Source organism: Rana temporaria, chromosome 3 (genome assembly GCF_905171775.1).
Source record: "Rana temporaria chromosome 3, aRanTem1.1, whole genome shotgun sequence".
Taxonomy (NCBI): domain Eukaryota; kingdom Metazoa; phylum Chordata; class Amphibia; order Anura; family Ranidae; genus Rana; species Rana temporaria.
Window position 1 is genome coordinate 70,648,680 of NC_053491.1, and position 11,342 is coordinate 70,660,021.

The following is an 11,342-nucleotide window of genomic DNA, read 5'->3' on the forward strand; positions in this document are numbered from 1 at the left end:
AAGTTATATTATAGTCTCATCTGACCACATGATTTTCTCCCATGACTCCTCTGGATCAGTCAAGACACCTATGTCAGCAGTTATTTCACACCCTATATACTCTTATTAATACTGCTGTTCATCATGGCACCTCCTGCCCATGTGATATGACTCTGTATCAACTACTACTGTTAATACTACTACTGCTGCTTCTGCTGCTGCTGCCGCCCAGTCAATACACCTATGTCAGCAGTTGTTTCACACTCTATATACTCTTATTCCTACTGCTGTTCATCATGGCACCTCCTGCCATGTGATATGACTCTGTATCAACTACTACTGTTAATACTACTACTGCTGCTTCTGCTGCTGCTGCTGCCGCCCAGTCAATACACCTATGTCAGCAGTTGTTTCACACTCTATATACTCTTATTCCTACTGCTGTTCATCATGGCACCTCCTGCCCATGTGATATGACTCTGTATCAACTACTACTGTTAATACTACTACTGCTGCTTCTGCTGCTGCTGCTGCTGCCGCCCAGTCAATACACCTATGTCAGCAGTTGTTTCACACTCTATATACTCTTATTCCTACTGCTGTTCATCATGGCACCTCCTGCCCATGTGATATGACTCTGTATCAACTACTACTGTTAATACTACTACTGCTGCTTCTGCTGCTGCTGCTGCTGCTGCCGCCCAGTCAATACACCTATGTCAGCAGTTGTTTCACACTCTATATACTCTTATTAAGACTGCTGTACATCATGGCAACTCCTGCCCATGTGATATGACTCTGTATCAACTACTACTGTTAATACTACTACTGCTGCTTCTGCTGCTGCTGCTGCTGCCGCCCAGTCAATACACCTATGTCAGCAGTTGTTTCACACTCTATATACTCTTATTCCTACTGCTGTTCATCATGGCACCTCCTGCCCATGTGATATGACTCTGTATCAACTACTACTGTTAATACTACTACTGCTGCTTCTGCTGCTGCTGCCGCCCAGTCAATACACCTATGTCAGCAGTTATTTCACACTCTATATACTCTTATTAAGACTGCTGTACATCATGGCAACTCCTGCCCATGTGATATGACTCTGTATCAACTACTACTGTTAATACTACTACTGCTGCTTCTGCTGCTGCTGCTGCCCAGTCAAGACACCTATGTCAGCAGTTATTTGACACTCTATATACTCCTATTCCTACTGCTGTTCATGATGGCACCTCCTGCCCATGTGATATGACTCTGTATCAACTACTACTGTTAATACTACTACTGCTGCTTCTGCTGCTGCCGCCCAGTCAATACACCTATGTCAGCAGTTATTTCACACTCTATATACTCTTATTAAGACTGCTGTACATCATGGCAACTCCTGCCCATGTGATATGACTCTGTATCAACTACTACTGTTAATACTACTACTGCTGCTTCTGCTGCTGCTGCTGCCCAGTCAAGACACCTATGTCAGCAGTTATTTGACACTCTATATACTCCTATTCCTACTGCTGTTCATGATGGCACCTCCTGCCCATGTGATATGACTCTGTATCAACTACTACTGTTAATACTACTGCTGCTTCTGCTGCTGCTGCTGCCCAGTCAAGACACCTATGTCAGCAGTTATTTGACACTCTATATACTCCTATTCCTACTGCTGTTCATGATGGCACCTCCTGCCCATGTGATATGACTCTGTATCAACTACTACTGTTAATACTACTGCTGCTTCTGCTGCTGCTGCTGCCCAGTCAAGACACCTATGTCAGCAGTTATTTGACACTCTATATACTCCTATTCCTACTGCTGTTCATCATGGCACCTCCTGCCCATGTGATATGACTCTGTATCAACTACTACTGTTAATACTACTGCTGCTTCTGCTGCTGCTGCCCAGTCAAGACACCTATGTCAGCAGTTATTTGACACTCTATATACTCCTATTCCTACTGCTGTTCATCATGGCACCTCCTGCCCATGTGATATGACTCTGTATCAACTACTACTGTTAATACTACTGCTGCTTCTGCTGCTGCTGCCCAGTCAAGACACCTATGTCAGCAGTTATTTGACACTCTATATACTCCTATTCCTACTGCTGTTCATGATGGCACCTCCTGCCCATGTGATATGACTCTGTATCAACTACTACTGTTAATACTACTGCTGCTTCTGCTGCTGCTGCTGCCCAGTCAAGACACCTATGTCAGCAGTTATTTGACACTCTATATACTCCTATTCCTACTGCTGTTCATGATGGCACCTCCTGCCCATGTGATATGACTCTGTATCAACTACTACTGTTAATACTACTGCTGCTTCTGCTGCTGCTGCTGCCCAGTCAAGACACCTATGTCAGCAGTTATTTGACACTCTATATACTCCTATTCCTACTGCTGTTCATCATGGCACCTCCTGCCCATGTGATATGACTCTGTATCAACTACTACTGTTAATACTACTGCTGCTTCTGCTGCTGCTGCCCAGTCAAGACACCTATGTCAGCAGTTATTTGACACTCTATATACTCCTATTCCTACTGCTGTTCATCATGGCACCTCCTGCCCATGTGATATGACTCTGTATCAACTACTACTGTTAATACTACTGCTGCTTCTGCTGCTGCTGCCCAGTCAAGACACCTATGTCAGCAGTTATTTGACACTCTATATACTCCTATTCCTACTGCTGTTCATCATGGCACCTCCTGCCCATGTGATATGACTCTGTATCAACTACTACTGTTAATACTACTGCTGCTTCTGCTGCTGCTGCCCAGTCAAGACACCTATGTCAGCAGTTATTTGACACTCTATATACTCCTATTCCTACTGCTGTTCATCATGGCACCTCCTGCCCATGTGATATGACTCTGTATCAACTACTACTGTTAATACTACTACTGCTGCTTCTGCTGCTGCTGCCCAGTCAAGACACCTATGTCAGCAGTTATTTGACACTCTATATACTCCTATTCCTACTGCTGTTCATCATGGCACCTCCTGCCCATGTGATATGACTCTGTATCAACTACTACTGTTAATACTACTACTGCTGCTTCTGCTGCCCAGTCAAGACACCTATGTCAGCAGTTATTTCACACCCTATATACTCTTATTAAGACTGCTGTTCATCATGGCACCTCTTGCCCGAGTGATTTGACACTGTATTGTCAATGTCTACTACTACTATTACAGCTCAGTCAAGACACCTGTGTCCCAATTTTTTGGTACACTATTGACTACTATGACCACTACTGATGCTGTAAAGTATTCCCCAAGTGTTTTTATGCTATGTATTACTATTACCACTACTGCTTGTAAATCATGCCTGTGTGATACTTAGTGGGAATGCTTTAATAAGCATTCCTAGTATGGATACCCGTAAATGTATTAATCTTAATTAGTGTGAATGCTTTAATAAACATTTCCAGTATTGATATCCGTAAATTTAGTAATCTTATTATTCCTTACGTTTTTTGGTTCTGCGTAACTTCGGCATACTTTCAGCTATTGAGACCATTCAACTGTAAAAATGTTCGTCTCGTTCAGTTAATGATGGGACTTCTTCAAGTTTTTTTCTACTTTTTACACTTTTATAAATTTTAAGCTTTTAGACCCTTTTTTTTAACATTGAAGTCAATGAGAACATCCTTTTCCCCTTTGAATTCACATGCCATGCCAAAAGTTTCAGCTACTTCATACTTTCACTTACAGACACTGAAAAAACTTTAAAGCGGTCACAAAATATTTAGCTATCCGGCTATGACTTTTCAGATCGTTATCGTTTACAATTTTTTGGTGAAAACGCAATTTACGTTTTGCGAATTTTTCACAAAAATGCAATAGGTTATAATGTAATCCTATGGAGGGGATTTAGAGTCTGTCATGTGACCTTAACATTGGAGATCTTTGTAATTAAAAATATCTTTACAAAAAGGGGAAACAAATTGGTCTCACGCCCACAAGATCTACTTTTCATACACAATTTTTATATCAAAACGTAGCTATGCTTGTCTGGTTTATGGCAATGTGACCAATTCTGCGATACGTATTTTAGTTTTAGTTATTGGAGCAACAGCCAGAAATTATGTCTCATAGACTCTCATGTGAAATTATCTAAAAAATGTTGCTGCAGAACTCACAAAGACGCTCTTTTCTAAATCGCAGACATGGCCACATTTTTAAGTTTATCTACATAAATTTCATATCGATGCGTTTACAAGGGCCGTGTATTTCAAACGGTGTAGTCGTTGTATCAATTGCATGTACGTTTGAGGATTTATTAAGCTTTGTTTGGAGGCTTAAATCATGTATTAGATCTGTGAATTAAAAGCGTTTGTAATGTTATTTCTTTCCATAAATAACTTTCCTGACCTCAGTGCAATATTCCTCCTCACTGACCTGGGGGGGAGGGGAAACCTATTGAGGGGGGAGGGGCGACCAGGAAGTCAGCATACTCTATACTTTGCAGATAGAGAAAGAAGCTGTGTGTCCTAAAGATAGTGTAGTGGTTATGGTGAATGTCTTTGGCAAGGGGCTCACCAATTAAGCTATTCAGCATTCCCACTCGCATTTTCCTCAGGAAATGCATTGTCTAGTTATATTATATTTTAATACTCCTGCTGCTGCCTCCATGCTGAGTAAAGCTTCATGACCTCTCTGGCACAGCGGATCCACCAACAGCCTCCGCTACAAGCTACCAGACCGGACTACCAGACCGGATCTAAACAGCAAGTGTAACTATAACAATGAACCTTATGTTAAACCCTGTTTTGCGGCATTTATACTGCAACCATTGGGCTGTCTGCAAGAGCTCATCTGCATTCTCTCTCTTTCTTGCTCTCCCTCTCTCTCTCTTTGTATATATATATATATTGTTGCTTTTGTTATGTTCATTTTTCAACAGTTTATTTTGTGTTCGTCGTGTCTGTGTCGTGTGCTTTAGTTTGTCCTAGGTTAATGTTAAATAAAATAATAGTATAAAATGTTTTTGCTTATTATGAAGTTAAATGTGTTGATGTTGATTTGTTTGATGTGAAGTTAGATGTGTTGAAAAACCTACAACTCTATCTCAAAAAGAAATGAAACATTTCCAAAAAATAAGTTTTTTAATACAAAAATAAATTTAAATATAGCTCTCAATACGTTTCTGAATGCGGTGCATTTCCGCAATCTGACCCGATAGCTGCTGCTCTAGCAGAGCATTTTGTTGGGTGAGGTAGCTCATCTTCCGCTGGTTTTGCAGGATCCTCTGGTGGGTCTTTTCGATGAGTCTGTTCTGCCTCCTCATATCTCTTGATGCTTTTAGGATATAATAAAAAAACATTTGGATTTCAAATAACGTTACCAAATAAATAAATATTTTTTTTTGCTTATTAATCAATCATTATCATGTGTATACACTTGTTATGTGTCTAACACATCCCGGGAGTGCAGAATTATTAGGCAAATGAGTATTTGGACCACATCATCCTCTTTATGCATGTTGTCTTACTCCAAGCTGTATAGGCTCGAAAGCCTACTACAGATTAGGCATATTAGGTAATGTACATCTCTGTAATGAGAAGGTGTGTGGTCTAATGACATCAACACTCTATATCAGGTGTGCATAATTATTAGTCAATTTCCTTTTCTTTGGCAAAATGGGCCAAAAGAAGGATTTGACAGACTCTGAAAAGTCCAAAATAGAGAGATATCTAGCAGAGGGATGCAGCACTCTTAAAGCTGCAAAGCTTCTGAAGCGTGATCATCAAACAAAAGAAGCGTGTGGAAAAACAAAGGTGCAAAATAACTGCCCATGAACTGAGAAAAGTTAAGCGTGCAGCTGCCAAGATGCCACTTGCCACAAGATTGGCCATATTTCAGAGCTGCAACATCACTGGGGTGCCCAAAAGCACAAGGTGTGCAATACCCAGAGACATGGCCAAGGTAAGAAAGGCTGAAAGACGATGACCACTGAACAAGACACACAAGCTGCAACGTCAAGACTGTGCCAATAAATATCTCAAGAAAGATTTTTCTAAGGTTTTATGGACTGCTGAAATGAGAGTGAGTCTTGATGGGCCAGATGGAAGAGCCCGTGGCTGGATTGGTAAAGGGCAGGGAGCTCCAGTCCAACTCAGACGCCAGCAAGGTGGTGGTGGAGTACTGGTTTGGGCTGGTATCATCAAAGATGAGCTTGTGGGGCCTTTTCGGATTGAGGATGGAGTCAAGCTCAACTCCAGTCCTACTGCCAGATTATGGAAGAGACCTTCTTCAAGCAGTGGTACAGGAAAAAGTCACCATCCTTCAAGAAAAACATGATTTTCATGCAGGACAATGCTCCATCACACGTGTCAAAGTACTCCACAGCGTGGCTGGCAAGAAAGGGTATTAAATAAAAAAAAGTAATGACATGGCCTCCTTGTTCACCTGATCTGAACCCCATTGAGAACCTGTGGTCCATCATCAAATGTGGGATTTACAAGGAGGGAAAACAGTACACCTCTCTGAACAGTGTCTGGGAGGCTGTGGTTACTGCTGCACGCAATGTTGATGGTGAACAGATCAAAACACTGACAGAATCCATGGATGTCAGGCTTTTGAGTGTCCTTGCAAAGAAAGGTGGCTATATTGGTCACTGATTTGTTTTTGTTTTGTTTTTAAATGTCAGAAATGTGTATTTGTGAATGTTGAGATGTTATATTGGTTTCACTGTTAAAAATAAATCATTGAAATGGCTATCTATTTATTTTTTGGTTAAGTTGCCTAATAATTCTGCACAGTAATAGTAGTCACCTGCACACACAGATATCCCCCGAAAATAACTAACACTAAAAACAAACTAAAAACTACTTCCAAAAAAATTCAGCTTTGATATTAATGAGTTTTTGGGGTTCATTGAGAACATGGTTGTTGTTCAATAATAAAATGAATCCTCAAAAAATACAACTTGCCTAATAATTATGCACTACCTGTATACTTCTAGCATCAATACCATATTATGGTTCTACAATCTGACAGGTGCGCTTTATATGTTGTCCATTTTTATATCTACATTTTGTTGTTGAAATGTTATTAATCATTGTGCACATATTTACCTTCCTGAATGAGGCTCACAGGACCGCTCTCTTCCTCCTGCTCTTCTGCTTGAGAAGTTGGGGTGGTGGGGGGGGGAAGCTCCTCAGCTTGCTCCTCAACAGGAGCTGGGGTTGGGGAGTGGGAGGGCCCTGGCTGCTCCTCCTCATGCATCTCCTCCTCTGCCGCATCCTCCTCCTCCTCCTCATCGGCCTGGCGCCTTCTGCGCTTGGCGCGGACAACTGGCATTGGAGCTCCTATAATAACACAATGTTCATATATTATATAAATGTTTTCTAATGACGTATGCAAATTCTGTGTACTCTGCTGTATTGTATATGAATACAAATTGATTTATATAGACAGTTAACCAATGGGACAATGTTATATTAAAGGGTCTTGTGGGCACTACAGGGGACTGAGCGTGAGCTGGGATGCAACCATGTTAAAATGAGCTGTTTTTGTCTCCTTTGTTTTGTTCAGACCATCTCATGTTAAAAAAAGGGCCTGATGGAGCACACGGGATTACTATAACAACCCCACTCCTAACACAGGAATTTAGTGGTAATCTATATATATAAAACTCAACGTGTGTGTGTGCATAAATGTATGTATGTATGTATGTATGTATGTATGTATGTTCCAGCATCACGTACAAACGGCTAAAGATATTTATATGAAACTTGGCACACAGGTTACTTATATGTCAGCCACAAACATAGGATAGGTGGTTTAAACCTTACCCACCCCCACTTGCCATGGTCGGGGTTTTTCTTTAAAGTCCCATGCAAAGCAATGGGAAAATTATGTTCCCACATAACTTCTGTGTTCCTGTCTGCTGTCCCATGTCTTTTTTCAACAGTACTATGAATACCTTGGCTGGTGGTGATATATGTTAGCACAACATGGCATCTTGGTTAACAACATCTGACCTTACATGAATTACATATGACCTTACATAACTGTCACCAAAGGAGCTGCGGTGGCTCCACGCGATTGCCACTGCACTGACAAGTGATTCACCTCTGCAGCTAGGGGTTCGGATCCCGCTCTCGGCTACCTGTGAATTGAGTTTGGTGGTCTCAGCCCCGCCCCTGGTGGGTGTGCTATGCGAGGTTGGATTGGGAGGACCCCCTCACACCCGCCATTGCCAACCGGGGCATGGAGAAAGGTGGCAGATTGCCTCTGGGGGAGGCCTCCCAACTCCTGCAGGCCGGCTCCTCTCTCTTTCGAGTTCACGCACAAAATACACTTTTTAAAAAAAAAACATAACTGTCAACAATAACTTACCTGGATGATATTTAGCCCGAAGACGTCTGACCTGATCCATTTGGCGCCTCTTCAGGTCAGACCACTTCTTCACAATTGCATTGTGGTCGTGTTGGCCGCCAAAGTCAGCGATTAGGGCGCTGACCACAGCCCTTTTCTCTGGCTGCCTCCGCAGCTTATCGTATCCTGTTTCCAGGAACTTCTGCAAGATGAAGAACAAAGTATATTGTAATACTTCTGTTGACAGCCTTATGGATATATGACGTAAATGTATGCTATTCAACAATTGGAAGCATTCTCGCCTTATTAATCAATGACAGGGGTAACATGACAGATTTTATATCCTGCCATTTCGGTCGCCACCTTTTTTGCATAAATATAGCAGCCATTATCATTTGCATAATTATGAATATATTATTAACAACACAGGATACACGTATAGGGGAGATATGCGTTGCTAACTCTTTTCCCTGTCAGGAGCCTAACGCCCCGGGGGTCAGAGACGGGACCTTTTCGGAGGGCCACTGACGTATGTACCCGTCGCAGTTTTTTGTGATGTCACTCTTTAGGTGTGTGCACATTTTTCACTGCATCCGGGTGGAGTTTTTGGGTTGTGTTTTGCACGCCACAGGCTTTTCAACAGGAAAAAAACAGCTGGAGGCAGAATGGTTGCAAAACACTACGGGTTTGTTACCTAACTCTGGGTTTCAAGACCAGTCCACCTCCAGCTGTTGCAAAACTACTACTCCCATCAGCCACGGTCTGTCAGTGCATGCTAAGAATTTTACTTTTGCTGCATCTAGGGTGCCACAGTTTAGAGACCCGTGCATAAAGGCCTGAAAAATGGGGGCCTGCAGAACTTACAATACTAGAAGTGCCAGCATTCCCAGGCATGCTGGAAGTTGTAGTTCTGCAACATCTAAAGGGCAATATGTATTCGAACGTCCTTGGGCCTTGAGGACACTGAAGTCAGGACGTTCGCATACGTCCTATGTCCAAAAAAATTTTAAATTCATTATGCTAAATAACAAGGAAAAGTGCCTAAATACACATTTGCCAACCAGGGTGTCTGCAGCTGTCCAGGCATGCTGGGACTTGTAGTTTTGGAAAAGCAGGAGACACATTTTTTGTGAAATACTAATATCTGATCATATATACTAACTTTTAAACTAGACTAAAATGCAGTTGAAGATAATGAAATAACAGTGGTCGAAATACTTACACAAATCAGCAAATTTTCCTCAGATACAGTGAAATTACTTCCAACCATCTTGCTCTGCGATTGCGTTGCGATCAAAAAGTTGGAAACTGGCAAGGGTCCAGGAAATGGTCGCGTGTTGTTCGCGTGTTGATTGCGCTGCTTGGACCGAGATGGGTCCATATGGCTTCGGCTGTATGGACCACAGTAACTCTTTTCCCTGTCAGGAGCCTAACGCCCCGGGGGGTCAGAGACGGGACCTTTTCGGAGGACCACTGACGTATGCAACCGCCGCAGTTTTTTGTGATGTCAGTCTTTAGGTGTGTGCAAATTTTTCCTTGCACCGGGTGGAGTTTTTGGGTTGTGTTTTGCACGCCACAGGCTTTTCAACAGGAAAAAAACAGCTGGAGGCAGGATGGTTGCAAAACACTACGGGTTTGTTACCTAACTCTGGGTTTCAAGACCAGTCCACCTCCAGCTGTTGCAAAACTACTACTCCCATCAGCCACGGTCTGTCAGTGCATGCTAAGAATTTTACTTTTGCTGCATCTAGGGTGCCACAGTTTAGAGACCCGTGCATAAAGGCCTGAAAAACGGGGGCCTGCAGAACTTACAATACTAGAAGTGCCAGCATTCCCAGGCATGCTGGAAGTTGTAGTTCTGCAACATCTAAAGGGCAATATGTATTCGAACGTCCTTGGGCCTTGAGGACACTGAAGTCAGGACGTTCGCATACGTCCTATGTCCAAAAAAATGTTAAATTCATTATGCTAAATAACAAGGAAAAGTGCCTAAATAGACATTTGCCAACCAGGGTGTCTGCAGCTGTCCAGGCATGCTGGGACTTGTAGTTTTGTAAAAGCAGGAGACACATTTTTTGTGAAATACTAATATCTGATCATATATACTTACTTTTAAACTAGACTAAAATGCAGTTGAAGATGATGAAATAACAGTGGTCAAAATACTTACACAAATCAGCAACTTTTCCTCAGACTTAGTGAAATTGCTTCCAACCATGTTGCTGTGTGATTGCGCTGCGATCATAAGTTGGAAACTGGCAAGGCTCCAGGAAATGGTCGCGTGTTGTTCGCGCAATTGCGCATGCGCGATCGAAAAATCGCAATCGCAATATGTATTTTGGTTAAAATATCATACATATTCGATTTCAGAGTGCTGCTACAGCAGTTTTCGAAATATCTGCAATCAATTTCGCATTCGCATGTTGCGATATTTCGATAAAATATCAGGAATATTCTGAGCCAATCAGAGCGCTCCTCCAGCATATCTCGAAATTGCGCAATAAATATCGCATTCGCATGTTGCGATATTTCGATAAAATATCACGAATATTCTGAGCCAATCAGAGCGCTCCTCCAGCATATCTCGAAATTCCGCAATAAATATCGCATTCGCATGTTGCGATATTTCGATAAAATATCACGAATATTCTGAGCCAATCAGAGCGCTCCTCCAGCATATCTCGAAATTCCGCAATAAATATCGCATTCGCATGTTGCGATATTTCGATAAAATATCACGAATATTCTGAGCCAATCAGAGCGCTCCTCCAGCATATCTCGAAATTCCGCAATAAATATCGCATTCGCATGTTGCGATATTTCGATAAAATATCACGAATATTCTAAGCCAATCAGAGCGCTCCTACCGCAGTTATTAAAAAATCGCAATTATTTTCGCATTCGCAATAGCGAAAAATCGCAATCAATTAATTTCGATAAAATATCACGAATATTCGAATTTAGCGAATATATCTCGAATATTCGAATATATATTCGAGATATATCGCGAAATCGAATATG